Raw genomic sequence first — 15,509 nt, 5'->3', positions numbered from 1 at the left:
GGTCTCTTCTCCCAAGTAACTAGCGATAGGACGAGAGGAAATGGCCTCAAGTTGCGCCAGGGGAGGTTTAGATTGGACATGAGGAAAAATTTCTTTACCGAAAGGGTTGTCAAGCATTGGAACAGGCTGCCCCGGGAAGTGGTTGAGTCCCCATCCCTGGAGGTATTTAAAAGAGGTGTAGACATGGTGCTTAGGGACATGATTTAGTGGTGGACTTGGCAGTGCTAGGTTAATGGTTGGACTCTATGATCTTAAAGGTCTTTTCCAACCTAAACGGTTCTATGATTCTATGATTCTGTGCTGTAGACAGGTAACTCCTGTGCACATCATTCAACATCCTTTGCTTGCCAGCCCAATCCACTACTCTCTCATTTGTTGGTGGGTTTTCGTTTCCCTCCTCGTTACTCACAATTTAATTCCTCACCAGTTTGGCCCCAGCCTATTGGAAAAGACACTTTTGCCCCATGTGGTCAGATGGATCCTGTCTCGTTAGCACTCCTCCATTCTCAGAGAGGGTCCCATGGTTGTAAAATTAAAATATCTCTTGTCAATACCAGCTGCACAACCAGTTTTTGACCCAGAGGATCCATCCACTCCTCCTGAGCTCCTTCCTCCTCACTGTCAGGATTGAGGAGAGAGCCACCTGGGCCCATTTCTCTCTCTTTTTATTTTTTTAATTTAATACGAGTATTTCATAAAAAACAATTTGCAAGTACGATGCCAACTTCTATTTCCATCTGTCAAGTAAGTAGCTGCTGTAAGCATTTTACAAATCCCCATGTAAGACTAACTTGTAGTTCGAGATCTATGCAGTAAAATAAAGGGTTCCTTTTTTTTTTTTAATAATAGGACTTTGCTTCATAGAGGGACATGGATTCTTTTGTTGGGGAGGAACACTTCAAGCAATAATTGTTTTGTCCTGGGCAAAACTTTGTTATGAATCTTTAATCAATTTCCTTGTTAGAGGAGCTTTGTACATAGAGGATTCTAATGAAGGTAAACACTGCTTTTGATAAGCATCCAAGAACTTTAGCTGAGAAGCAAAGTATTAGCATCAAAATTCTTGAGAGGTGTTATGTATGTTGTACATAGCGCCCTACTTCTGATTTAAAGACCATTTTGCTTTCTATGTGGTTGCATGCACACAATACCTAAGAAAGGGAATTAATGAATGGACAAACCCACGACTCTTCAGTATTTGATTATGAAGGAGAAAGATGCCCTGGTATAGAGGCAGGGAGAGCAATGATGTAGCAAAATACTGATGTTTTCTTCCAGCCAAGAACAGGTAGCATGTTACTTTTTCATTTTCCTCCTGCCATTATTTCAGGTGGAGAGGCCTGGATTTGGAAAGATGTGGAGCTTTGTCCTTTTTTTAAGCCTGAAATTCAGATATGTAGTAATGCTGTGGTCTAATGTAACCTGTGATTCTGGAGCAGAATTGCTTTACTATTGAAAGATTCTCTATCACAGTTATTACTCCTGGTTGGCCATGGTGTCTAGTACGTTTATAATTCAATGACATTGGGATCTCAAATTCTAAGGTATTCTTAGTATGTATATATAGTGTCTTGTTAGACTTCTGCCATACACAAACCGAGTCAGGCTCTGTTTCAGTTTCTTTGAACTGTGCCGAGTCCTGAGATAAATTGGGGAATCAGGAAATATTGGTTCTATATGCCCATACAGGTGAGGGGGTAGAGTAAAGCAGAGTTTGGAGAACTCATTGAAAAACGAGGTCAGTAGCTGCTTTGAAAATACGTATCATTCTTGGGTTGCAAATGAAACGTGAATAACAGGCAAGATTGATCTTTATGTCATGATTGTGTTTTGTTGCTGCTATCTCTTCTCAACTGGTGGGGTTTTTTTCCCCTCATATTAACAGTGACATTTTAGTGGAGGCTTAGGAAAAGATTCTTATCCTGTTGATCTTAAATTGTGTTATTCCTTGATAATTTTTAAAGTTGCAGGCTTTCCTTCTTTTGAGCAGACTAGGCTTGAAAGGAAAAAGGAATGCCATTAAAAATGCATAAATAAATACATATATATTTACATACATATAAAGGAATACATGGGAATGAAAAAGGAAAAATGTGAAAGCGTATTATTTATTTACTTCTCTCCGTCTGTTACTACTCTACTGTCAGGATAGATCCCCATTCCTGTGGTTCTGTTGCTTACAGCTGGAACCTTCTAGAAAACTTTGATTAACAGGACACTAATAGAATTTTCCTTGAGCCACGGCACATACTGAGTGAAGTTATAAAAGAAGGTGTCAATCTTCTGTGCTCTGGGAGCAGTTAGCACAGTTCCAAGGCAGAAGTCATTTGTACTGTCAACTTACCGGCTATTTTCTCTCTTATAGATAGGACTATTTTCTTGTAACTAGTTGAGAAAGAGCAAATTTGGTAGCATTTGGAAACTCTGCTGTAATCTGTACCTTTAAAGTGGTTTCACAGAACTTCTGAGGTGGATGCTGACTCTGAGTTTACTCCAAATCCTTCTTTAAAGTCACAATACCATAGGATTAAGAAGTCTGATTCAGGGGCAAGATCTCCAATGACAAGAAAATTCAGATTTTGAGAGCAAAGGGAGCCTTGCATTTGTTTCTGTAGCATGTTCTTCCATGTGGGAGAAGAAGAAGAGGTTGATGAGAGAGGAGATAGCATTTTCCTTTAAAATGCTATTTCTGTTCTAAGAACTTGAGAAATGGAGTATATTAAAAAAGGGATGTTTATTTAAATAAAGATTTACCATTTAATTCTTTTATCTTTTATTTCATAATGATGGGTTTATTCCACACCCTACCTTTTTGTTACTAAACTGAATACCAATGTGATTAGTGTTGTGTTACGTGCTTTAATATATGTGCTGTTCATACTGGTTGAGAGCTGCTTCACACTTAGCTGAGGAGATAATCCTTCATTTAAAACAAAGCGACCGCTCTGACAGGGTAGTGTAGTTAATGGAAGCATCTGACCGTATGTGAAGGTAACAGAAGTCATTCCGTTCACTGTTGCCATGTGGTAAGAAGGTCATGACTAAGTCTTCGTAATGAGAAACCCGATTGATTTCAATTCTCACTGTGACCCCTCACACAGGCATTGTCCAAGCTAGTAGCCTTTTATAGCACCATTAGCAGTAATCAAGGATGAGCTGGCCTGAGGTTGCTGTATTAATGTCTGTTGATCTGTACATGTGCAGTAGGTCTTATAAATCTTGAACTGGGTGTATTGTAGAAGTGTAGAGCATCTGACTTGCTGACAGCAAGATGTACATGCACGATGTACATACAGCTAACTTTTGTGGATATTACTTATTTCATCAGATTTCTAAAATATATGATGCTCTTGGAGCACATACAATAGATTAAAAATTGAAGACCAAGGTATAAGAATATCCTGAAATGCATGCACCTTCTCTGGATCTGTGGCACAGGCAGAAAATCTGGTTGTGTCTGGAGGAGCGAAGCTGAGACCATGTTTCAAACTGCAAACCCCTTACCAGAAACTCTCTCAACTGTTCCCTTTCACTCTGGAGCTAATTTTGATCTCCCTTGCTTTGAGATAAATCCAATAAAGGTGGTTAAAGTTGCGGATGTTCAGTGTGGCTCAGTTAGTGTATCTGAAAAAACTAACATTGGGGAACAGATTAAGAGGAGCCACTGGCTGTTTTTTGATCGGAGTATCGCACCTAGATCCCGTGATTAAATTGGCCAGTTACTTCCTTATCCTTTTTTTTTTTTCTTCCAACGTATTTCATGCTATGTATTTCTGACTACAAGTGTTCAGTTAGCACAGCTGTTAAGACTGAAAGCTATCAGGAGGAACACTGCATGGATTTGTGTAAATGAAGTGAACCGTCTTAATAGTGTTTGCTATTACTGAAAAGATTAATATAGCTACCAGTGTCGCATCCGAAGTAGCTTCATTTTTAGCCTGTACCATGAAACTGCTTTCTAAGACCTTTTAGGCAGGTGACAGTCTGATTCAATAGGACTATGGCTTGAGGAGCAGTGGATGCTGTAGGAGAAGTCTAAAAGGCAATGGTGAGCTCATATGGCAGAAATGTGCACAGTACTCTCCTGTTCTGTGCTCAGCCCTTGCTCCAGCCAGTGTTGTCAGTCACTTTCCTTTCATGACGGATACCCATCTGGCACCTGTTGAACTGAAAGGAAAACTAAGTCGAAGAACTGCAATATCTTCTTTCAATTTGACGATGGTATGTTAGGTAAAATTCTTTACAAGTAAAGCCAATAATGAATACATGATTGAGTCCAAAGCTTTTCCTTCAAGCTAAGCATCTTCATTACCATTCACGGTAATGAATGTTTATACAATTGCTTGTGTAGGGTTTGCACATGATGCATTGTCTAGTTTGGAAAAAAATAGTCAGCAGGTGTGGTGATTTTATACACTGAAAATGAATATTTAAGACTCAAGGGAAGCTATTCACAACTTTGGAGAGGTGGGAAGATAGTAGAAACTTCCTTTAAAACAGTTTATGGCTCTTTCTTCTTTTAAAGCACCATTAAAAGAAGTATCTCAACATTTCCTAGCATGATCCATCACAAGCTGACTTGTCTGTCTAGGATTTTCCCAAATGTCTTCCTAGTTAGACAGAAGGTATGCATGAATGTGCAGAATGATTTGGCTGTTTTGTCTGAATGATGACAATTTGTAGAAAGCTGAATTTGCCACATTCGTAGCTTTCTTTTGTAGCTGAATTGGGAGTTCAGTGTTGCTCCTTATATTTTCTTAATTTGTTAGAGTACTTTACATTCATGGGGCAGAAAAGCTGGATTTCATCCTCCATGTTGACCTATTCAGAGACTTAGCATGCATGGATATTTAAAAAAATATGTAGGAAAAAATGAATTATTTCTTACATATGCAGCCCCAGGATTAATTGATCCACTAGCAGCACTATAACCCCAGGCCTCAGAGTCTGGGTGTCATTATCCCAAAAACCGGTATCAGTGCACTTGTAACAGCATGATTTCAGAAACATGTAGTGTTGACTCTTACTTCGCTACCTGTGGGTTTTACAGGTATCATTGGTAGGAGCAGTATGTATCCAATGCACGTTGCATTACAAGACGTTGCTATTGGAGAATGACCCTGCTTGTGAGTTTGTGTTTTCAAAGATTCATTTTTACATGCACAGATTGATGTCAGTGCTGCACACCATGATGTTACAGGAAAAAAATAATAATATTCCTACTTAAAGTAAGTGATTATGTGCACTTTACAATATACACACATATAGCAAGTGTAAAACGCATAAGCCAGGAGAATTATCTGTGTTTTTCAAGTAGGCATGTAAAGGACTGTCTTCAGAATAGTTGTACAAGCTATGTGATATAAGGAAAAGAAATGAAATGTAATCGTTATCCAAATACAGTGAATAAAGATAGGAGTTCTCCACAATTTATCTACCAAATGTGTGTCTCTGTCTAACACAGTGACTCTAATACCACAGTTGTTAATATTAAGTCTGTCCACATATTTTGTGCAAAATCTCTGTGGTGAGGCATTCATTGTGTTGAAAAGCTGACACAATGGAATGCTTTTTGTGCTGGCTCTGGACAAATTATAGTCCATTTTATCAGTTCCAAGGTCAGGAGTACTATCACGGCTCTTAAACTGTAGTGTAGTAAAGTGGGCTCTATTGAACGTTTGAGGAACAGCTGTAAGTTTGCCTGATTACTGCAGCCAGGTATCTCCAGCAGCAGAGTTCTTTGTCTAAACTCATTTCTCTTTTTTGTAATTCTCATTTTTGTTGTAATTTGATTTCAGAATTGACTTTCACTGCAATATACATGGAGTTGTAGAGCTCAGACATATTTTCAAGGCACACAGTGGCCATTGTTTAGATGTCAGTGTAGAAATGCTTTAATTGCTGGTTTCAGCTCTAGTACTAGTTTAAGCACAAGCCAAAGGGCACTGTTACTAAACACCTTGTACTGCCATAGCCTGTGTTTCTTTCCCTATCATTCTTGTAGACCAATTCTTTTTTTAAAATTAGAAAACAGAAGCCCTTTCACACAAAGCTTGAACTAGATATGCATGGACTTAATACTTCCCTTTCCTTCTCCAACTTCTCTAGTCTAACACCAGCCTTTCCTCCCTTTTCAAAAAAAAAGGTAAAGATGAGAAATGTTATCTTTATGCCCTGCAATGCCTGCACTAGTGTGGGAATATTAATTTTCCTGTGAATAAAAATCATCAGATTATTTTGCCATCTTGGCCTCTGTGAAATGCAGAACAATAATTTAAACAAATTCAGATTCTTTTTTTTTTTTTTCTCATCGAACCAGCGGTGCTCTCCAGAATCTCCTTCTTTTCTCGTCACATACAGTCTAAAGCTCCTGATATCCCCTTTTGTGCCTAAGGAAGCTTCCTTGCCCATTTTGCTCTTTCTCTTCTCCCCTTTTATATAGCAGTTCATCAGCATTGCTTTTTGATTAGCAAAGTGGGTCATTTTAATAACATCCCTCTGCCCCCAAACTTTACCTTTCATTTTTCAGTTCACCCTCTTGAGTGCATGGCCACCTGCAGCCAGCTCATTGATTCATTGGTGTGACTTTTGCTCTTTGGGAGCAGGGGAAGAAATACAGGTGGCTTTCTCTTATCTGCCCAGGGGCACCACCACACATAGGCGTCAAAGAACCCAGAATTTCTGTAGAGTAAAAGGGTGGTGAAAAAACAAATAAAGATGATGTCTCTTTGTAAGATTAGCCCTGTGTGTTTAGGTGATATGATGTGTTTTGTTGACTTACTGTCTTAGTCTGACTTCTAAAACTTGCTTTATTATTAAGTAGTCATGGATAATGCTGAAACGGGTACTGCTTTCAAATTGTGGTAACCCTGTTTTTAGCCTTGTTCTTTTAACTCTTTAGGAACACTGGCATAGTCTACCTTTCTGTAGAGAGATAAGCTGTTAAAACATTTTTTCCTTTCCTTTTCAGGGACTAATATGTGGGAGGCTGTGGACTATTTGCTTCCGACATAGGAACAGCACTGGGTTGGAAATCTGCACTCCCGAGAGAATGCTGGGAATCTGCAGAGGGCGACGGAAATTCCTGGCTGCCTCTCTGACCGTTCTTTTTGTCCCAGCCATTACGTGGATTTATCTGTTTGCTGGGAGTTTTGAAGGTAGGAGGGAAATAATGGCTGGGGGTGGAGCGTGGGGTGTTGAATGATTTGTATGAGGGCAGGCAAATGCAGATCAGTCATCATTAATTTTATTTAAATAAATCTGGTTTGGTTTGCATAGGAAATATTTCCCAAGGTACAGATTTCAGCAAAGGGCCTTCCTTACCATGTTCTCACTGCTGAGGAGGTAATTGCTGGCCCCAGTTAGCTGATTTTCCTCTCATCTTTGAACTTCTAAAAAGTGCAACAAAAAAACCCCACCTTACTCATGTCTTCTCTGTGTTTTCTAATTTTTAAAAGTTGATCTATCCTGTGCCCTGTAAGATTTTACTTTTAATTAAAATTAATGTCTCATTTCAGATCTGCCCTTAATATTATTTGAAAGTTTTTAAAAAGGCATCTGTATGTGTTCTGGGCACTCTTTACACAACTCTTCTCTTTATGGACCTGTGTGTTAGACGTTATATGTATGGATAACATGAGCCACTGAGTCTGATTTTGGGACACGAAGCAGGAAGTGTATCTAGCTATGAGAGCACGGAGGGCCTACATTACATGTCAGGGAAATGTGTGTCTGGCATGGATCTTTGCATAGTGGGCTCTCCTAGGTAACGGTCACTCAGCTGCAGGCTTTCTCTTGTCCTGTGGTCCAGTGCGCTGCTGCTCACTGGACCAGGGAACACACGGTGGTACCTAGTTTGTGGAATGTCGGACAGTGGTAGGACTCTGTTCTATGAGGTGTAAATGTAGCAGCAAAGAATTATGTGAAATGTTTTATGGGCTCCTGATTTAGTTACATAAATGCCTTCATGGCCTAAACCTGCAAACACATGAGGCTCTTTTCTTGCCTTTGTGTGAAGATTATTAGTTCTGGCCACTGCCTCTATGCTTCTTGTGCTAGAAGGCTGAATGCAGAAAATCAATGAATACCTATGTAAAATCTCTTTATGTAAAATCAGTTTGAATCCATATCCCTCTGGGTGGCAGTGGGTTGCTATAGCTGGAATATCTTTCTGTCCTCTTCTTTCTTCAGGTGGAGATCCTCAAGTTTATAGGTACATTGCCTTGCAGCTATATAACTAGCACTTTTTATAATCAGACTTGGATTAACCACTACTTTGCCTTTTAAATTGTCTGTCTGATGAACTTTTTTTCTGGCCTTAAAGGAGTTCAGCAGTGATACTTCAGTTAGGTGAGGTTAGAAGATGCTGGATCTCTATTTTTTGTTATCCTCAAGTTTATAGGTACATTGCCTTGCAGCTATATAACTAGCACTTTTTATAATCGGACTTGGATTAACCACTACTTTGCCTTTTAAATTGTCTGTCTGATGAACTTTTTTCTGGCCTTAAAGGAGTTCAGCAGTGATACTTCAGTTAGGTGAGGTTAGAAGATGCTGGATCTCTATTTTTTGTTACTTTGTAGCTTTCTTCTTTTTTTTTTTTTGAGATGGAGTATTTTATGTTTGACAATAGGTGTGTTATTTTGGCAAGAGTAAAAAAAGCTGTTCAGCTTTTGTAGTTATCTTAGCACGAGGAAAGGTGTTTCAGCCTTTTAAAAAACTGTTCAAGCACTAGTTTACAATCTGATAATTTAAAAAAGGCATTGTTTAAAATGTCAAGCTTCTTTCATGTAACCTTGGCTGACGAATTTGTGCTTTGTTTCAAAACAAAATTGGATTCCAAGTTAAATTACAAGTAAGAGCATGTAAAGATTTTCAGTGTGTTTTACATACATTTCTGAATTAGTTACATGCCAGGTACAAATATTTGCTTATGCAAATTTATTTGGTTACTTAAAATTCTGCCTTAACGGGCAGTAATTCTATGAGCTCATTCTAGAATGAAACATTTATGGGATTCATGTTAAATTGGAAATATAAGGGGTGCTGGCTGCATACTTGAAAACTAATGATCTGGCAGGCAGAACAGTACAGATTTTTTTTATTTTTAAAAGCTGAGCAAATGCAGGCCTCACCTTTTTGCTTTTAGAAGAATTTTATGCTGCCTTGTCGTAATGACTATTTCAATTGTGTCCACAATTGATAATGGCATGCTGCTTTAAATTCTTGTGTGTGTAAAATCCTTTGTTTTTACAGAGAGCTCAATACAAATCTTGAAATTTGCTGCTACATGGTATTTGAAGTGACTTAAAGCTCTCAGTGTGAATTAATCTTAAATGCAAACCAGGGAGCAAAGCCCATTACCTATTAAGAAGCCTTGCACTGGAAAAGGACTGGAAAGTATATAAAGTTAGTAACTCTTTCTGTTATTTTTCTGTATCTGCTTTCTTTTTCTTTTAATATTTGGATGGGACATGATTTAATCTTTGTTGGTTAAAAAAAAAGGTCAGTTAAAATATTTATTTCACTGAATAATAGCTAGCATTTTCCTTAAATTATAGGTATTATGGGCAGAGAGTTAAAGCCATTTTGTCATTTTATCTGACTTCTTGTTTTGTACTCCACTATGGTTCACACAGTTTACTTATCTTATAAGCTCTCTGTGTATACTTGAGTAAAAAATGTCCCACAACAGCATTGTGCCTTGATTTGAAACCAGCAGGAGTGAAGAGTCCTCTCTGTCTTCTGGCACTAGTTTCTTTGGTTAATCACAGGCAGTGCTAGAAGTTTTCTTTTCAGTTCATCTGGCTTTAGATTCAAGTAAATGGTTCTTGTTATACTTTTCTTCACTAAGTTAAAGAAATTGTCAGTACCTGGTATCTTCATAGACTCGCTTAATTATTCAGGGTGGAAGGGACCTCAGGAGTTCTCTGGTTAAACTCCTGCTCAAATCAGGGTGGGCTTTGGGGTCAGGCAAGATTTCTTAGGCCTTTATCCAGTAATGTCTTGAAAACCTCCAAGGATAGAGACTACATGGCCTCCCTGGGCAACTTGTGCCACTGCTTGACTGTCCTCAGGTGGAAGAGTTCCTCCTTATATCTAGTCTGAACCTCCCTTGCTTCAATTTATGTCTGATGTCACTCATCCCCTCACCATGTATTGCTGTGAAGAGCCTGGCTGTCTTCTTGCAACTTGCTTGTAGATACTGGGGGGCTGCTGGTAAGTCCCATAGAGCCTTCTCTTCTCCAGGCTGAACAAGCCCAGGGCAAACACTTCATCCCCCGTACAACTTGATAGCCCTACGCTGAACTTCATCAATGTTGTTCTTATATTTGGGACCCCAAACTGGACACAGTGTTCCAGATGTGGTCCAGTGAGTACCAAGTAAAAGGGAATGGTCACTTCCCTCAGTCTATTTGCTATGTTCCTGTTTATACAGCCCAGGATGCCATTGGCCTTTGGCCTTCGTCACTGTCCAGGCATGCTGCTGGCTCATGTTTAATGTTCTGTCCACCAGGACTACAGGTCCTTCCCAGCAGGACTAGTCCACAGCCTGTGCCGTTATGAGAAGGTTAGTCCTTCCCAGGTAGAGGGCTTCGCTTTGTTCATTCCTCCAGCCTGTCAAGGTCCCCCTGGGTGTGAGTGTATTGACTGCAACCCCCAGGCTTGGTGTCATTTGCAATCTTGATACAGGTGAATTCTGATTTCTCCTTTGAGTCATTGATAAAAATATTGAAAAGGACTGGTCACGTAATAGATGCTGAGGAACTTCACATGTAACTGACATCCAGACAGAGCATGAATGAGTAACCATCATGCTTTGAGCCCAACATTCCAGCTAGTTTTTCACCCATGTAGTAGTCCACCCATATAGACTGTAAAAACCCAACTTGAATAAAAGGATGCTGTGGGAGACCATATTGAAAGCTGTGCTAAATTCAAGGGAGATCACGTCAACTGGTCATCTCTTATTCACAGATCTAGTCATTTCATCACAGAAGGCAGTCAGATTGATCAAGCGTGATTTACCCTTGGTGAATCCATACTAGTTATTCCCCTGTCAGGCCTGGGTATGTTTCCCTTTGAACATACTTATGTTCATACTATATGAACATATAGTAGTCAAATCACCTCTCAGTCTTTTTTTCACTAAGCAAAAAGGTTGAGCTAACTGAGTTGTCATAGCAAAAAATGTTGTGCTCTTTTTTTTGTGTTCTTTTGCAGTTTTTTGTTTCTTTCTTTCTTTGTATGTTTCAGGGCTCCAGAATCAAATACCTCTCTCTGCAGTGCTGTGTCCTAAAATTACGTGTTCTTGATGTAATTAGGAATTACATTACTCATCCATGTGTTTATATCTAAGAACTTAAGTTATTCATTTGCTATAGCATGGCAGTGGGATCACATTTAGAAACGCTTTATAATTTCTTTGTTAGTGAATCTGTGATATAAAATATGCCCTGATATAACCAGTTCCCATGTTCTGCTTTTTAAATAGTCTGCAATTCTATAGGACAGAATATTGTTTCATTTTGGGTTTTGTTTCTCTTGTCAGAAAGTACATTGCAGCCTGCTACTTCACAGCTGTCACCCAGACACTGCCAGTAAGACCCTTCCCTTGGAATATTCATCGGAGGTGGCATTACCCAAGCTGTGACAGCAACAGCTACTGAAAGCCTCATTAATCATGTATAAATGTCTATTAAGGTTATGAACTAGAATATTAAAGAGGATTTTGAATATTGTATAGGCTTTGAACATACCTGGTTACTGTTGTTGTTTTTAATAATGCACAAGGACAGCATAATTTCAGTTATGAGTTACTTTGAATGAAAAAGCTAATTGTTCCAACGTTCTTAAATTACATTCAGAAGGCAAGGTAATCGAGTAGGAAGGGTGGAGTGCATTTAAAACAGGGAAGAGGAAATAATCAAATAATATATGATGAATTTTTATCAGAAAGAAAATAGCAATTTCACTAACCAACAGTAGCTCCAGAATTAGCATCATTTTCCAAGCTATATGCAGCAGTTTCTTATCCCCTTTACCACGAAGGTCATGTAAAATGGAGGCTTGGAACTGTAATTTGACACGTGCTCTCTAGATTCCTGATTCCTCAAAAAGGTGTCCACTGTGGCTATGTGGCCTCAGCAGATTCACAGTCACCTCCGTTTTGACAGGATGAAAATAAGCTTGAGTTACCAGTTTCTGCGTGGTGGATCCACTTGAGGTTGAAAGCCATAAAGTGTCTGTGTAAGGCTCCTGTGTAGAACCTATTTCACAGGAAAGGAAGAGTCAGTAATGTAACCTTAAGATGAAAACTTGAGAAGCTGTGTGACATCATGTAGGGAGTCTGTGAGAGAGCAGGAAGTTGACTGTTTTTTCTTAACTGCCAGGGTAACATTTTAAAAACAGAGCCTGCCTTCTTTCCTGGGACTTGCTTTCCTCGATTGTCCTCTTTTCACTCCAGTGCTGGGCGACCATCATTCTCTGACAGTAAATTTTAGTCCAAGTAATCTGTAGATACATGATTGAAGTCAGAGTTGGGCAAACACCTCATAAAATACAATAAAGTGAAATGAAGGAAGACTGCAAATACTCGTCGTAGTATTTAAATGGATTCACTTTGATGCTGTTCACACTCTTTTTGTGTATGCTTTCCATAAATATTCTAGTGAATATGTTAATTGGGAAGACTGTCTACAGAAACAATGAATATCCAGTTTTAATATTCATGGGAAGCAGATTTTGAAATCATATTTGTGAATGCTTGAATCAGAAAACTGATTCTGGGAGTTCAGCTTTATCCAGTTAAGTGCCAAAAGTTTATCACATGATCTATGTGCGTGATGAAAACTGCCTGAATTTTTAATGCTTGCAATGAGTTCCTCATAGGAAGAGGCAAACAAATAATTAATTGCTAAAATCTCTATCAGACACTTGCAACTGATGAACAAATATCAGAAAATAATCCCTTCACAGACAATGTAATCAGAAAGGGGCAAAATCTAAAATTGCTTTTTTCATTACAATTTGTTCAGTTTGCCTGAATTTTATCTGCTGTGTATCTCAACAGGATTAAACAAGAAAACTTAATCCAGTGTCCATTTAAAGTAGAAGTTTCAACCTCTGTATTGATCCTGTCTTTTTAATAAAATTTGAGAAAAGAGGTCCTGAAAGGGTGCCTCTGCATATAATAAGGATGTTACTGTGATGGATGCCTGAACAGGTTTACAGGAGATGTGTTTTGGTTAAGATTGGCTTCATAGCAACCCCTTCATAAAAGCTGCTTCTGTGTACATTTCCATTCTGGAGTAAATGGTGGTGGTTTACTCCTCTCTTGTTATTTTTTTAGGAGATATGCTGAGAATTGTCACTTAAGCACCTCTGTCTCAGCTGCAATCAAGACACCTTCATAAGTATGTCTGCAGTTTTTACTTGGGGATCCTACAAGAATAAAATCAGTCACGTTAGTAAAGACCTCAGGCTTATGCCAAGTTTTGTTGCTTTATCCTGGAAAACTTGTCTTTCTATGAAACTCTTGTGATTTGGATATACAGAGTACTGACGAAGTTTGGTTGAAGTATGCTGTTGACGAGAAGGTCCCTGCTGTGAAAGCTGAGTCTGGTTCTCTGCTTATCATCTTTAGCTTGCAAGTCAGTATTCCCACAATTAGATTTTGTTTTACAGACGTGAGAACCCTTATCTGTCTATCATCTAAGAAAATAAAATTAACAGGTCAATATGAAAAAATAAAGAGTTTTACTCCCCATTATATAAAGAAACAGTCTACTTGTGAGCAGTGACTAGAAATTTGAAGTAGTTTCTGTGGCAAAACAAGACTGGCCTTAGACAAAGAATGTGAGCCAAAATACAACATGGTAGTGAGAAGCTTTTGGGGGTCAAACTGTGGAGTTAGTGAAGACCATGGTTTTTTTTTTTCTTCTCAACCACTCTTTCAATTAAACTAAATACTTACGATCTTGCAATACAATTTTATCCTTAACTAATAAGGTCCACCGAATAGCTCAACACCTAAATGATGATGTCAGTGCTGTTTCTTCCTTAGCTTGCCAGGAATTCAATTAAAACAATATATTATCGTCTTGGTAAATGCCATGAATCTTGCAGTGGCCGCTTCTTTTGTCAGTGTGTTGTGCCAAATGAATGCAAGTCCACATTGCTTTTTTGAATTCCAGTACAGGACACACACGTTCTTTTTTGACACTCATTTTTTTAAGTACATGCTTATTCTTTCATAAAAGTAGAGTAAGTTGTAGGCTTACCTTCTTTCCTCTCTATACATCTCTTGATTGGATGGAATTTTTTGTGTTTCTAAACACGTCTACCAGTTTTGTCTTGGCTTTCTTTTTCTAGTCGGCTTTTAATTTGTAATTTCTGGCGGAAACATAAAGATCAGAATGAAAAGGAATTCTTTGAGCAGGAATAAGTTGCCAGCTTCTTTGGAACAGCAGCTTACACTGAGTATTATCTGTGGGATTTCTCAAGGTTTTTGTTTCATCTTTGTCTTCCTCATTCGTTGAGCAAACTTTTGGGAAAAATGCAGTCTATATAAGTTGAATTACGCAAAGGTGAACAAATTCCTTCCAAGAAGAAGGGACATCTGAATGTCTAAATTCTGTTATGGCCACATAGAAGACTAGCAGTAGGAGAGCTATTTCCTGATTATTCTTCTGTCTCTGTTTCAAAGATAGGTACTTGCTAACTTCGTAGTAAAAAAATGTTTTTCTGCAGAAAAATAGAAAAGCAAGATGAGCTCAAATATCTTGTTTTTTTAAAAAAGCCAAACCCCTAAGAAGTAGTGCTTGGCTTTTTGAAATAAAATGTGTAGTTTATAAGTACACCAGACCTTCTTTGAGTGCTGGAATTAATGTAGCCTGACTTGCTGTGATTGATGTCATGCAGCTGATTGATGCTGAAGTTGTTTTTCCCACAATTAGGGCATTTATAAAATCTACCTCCCATATGGGTCTCCTAGTATCTAAATAAATCTTGAGCTCATGCTGCAGTGTATTTCTCAATGGTAAAATGTATAGCATCTCTCAACTCTCCTTACAATTGCTCCTTACAATTGTAGGAGCTTCGTTACCTCTGACTTCTTTCCCTCTAACAATGTAATTTCAAATTAGCCAAGGAGCTTTGGGGGCAAACAGGCAAGCAGGTCAACAAATGTGTACGTACAGGATGAAAAAAATACCTGAAATATAAATGTTTTAAAAGATTGAAATGAAAATTTAATATTTTGGTTCCGGTGAATGTTTCAGTTAACTCATAGAATCATAGAATCATTAAGGTTGGAAAAGACCTCTAAGATCATCGAGTCCGACCATCAACCCCACACCACCATGTCCACTAAACCATGTCCCTAAGTGCCTCATCTACATGTCTTTTAAATACTTCCAGGGATGGGGACTCAACCACTTCCCTGGGCAGCGTGGTCCAATGTTTAACCACTCTTTCAGTAAAGAAATTTTTCCTCACGTCCAATCTAA

The 15,509-nt window shown here is 38.6% G+C and overlaps 1 long non-coding RNA gene across 1 annotated transcript in view; it reads left to right on the top strand.

Moving 5' to 3' along the window:
• The window catches only part of LOC103897054, a 154,847-nt gene that overhangs the window by 82,974 nt on the left and 56,364 nt on the right, over positions 1–15,509 (top strand). The window contains exon 3 of the long non-coding RNA XR_657462.2: positions 6,971–7,157. This is a non-coding gene — a long non-coding RNA (uncharacterized LOC103897054). The remainder of the gene's footprint in view (positions 1–6,970; positions 7,158–15,509) is intronic.

This window comes from Aptenodytes forsteri, unplaced genomic scaffold, assembly GCF_000699145.1.
Source record: "Aptenodytes forsteri isolate BGI_AS27 unplaced genomic scaffold, ASM69914v1 Scaffold482, whole genome shotgun sequence".
Taxonomy (NCBI): Eukaryota; Metazoa; Chordata; class Aves; order Sphenisciformes; family Spheniscidae; genus Aptenodytes; species Aptenodytes forsteri.
Note: the sequence above shows the minus strand (reverse complement) of the source record. Positions and strands in the feature narration are given on the sequence as shown.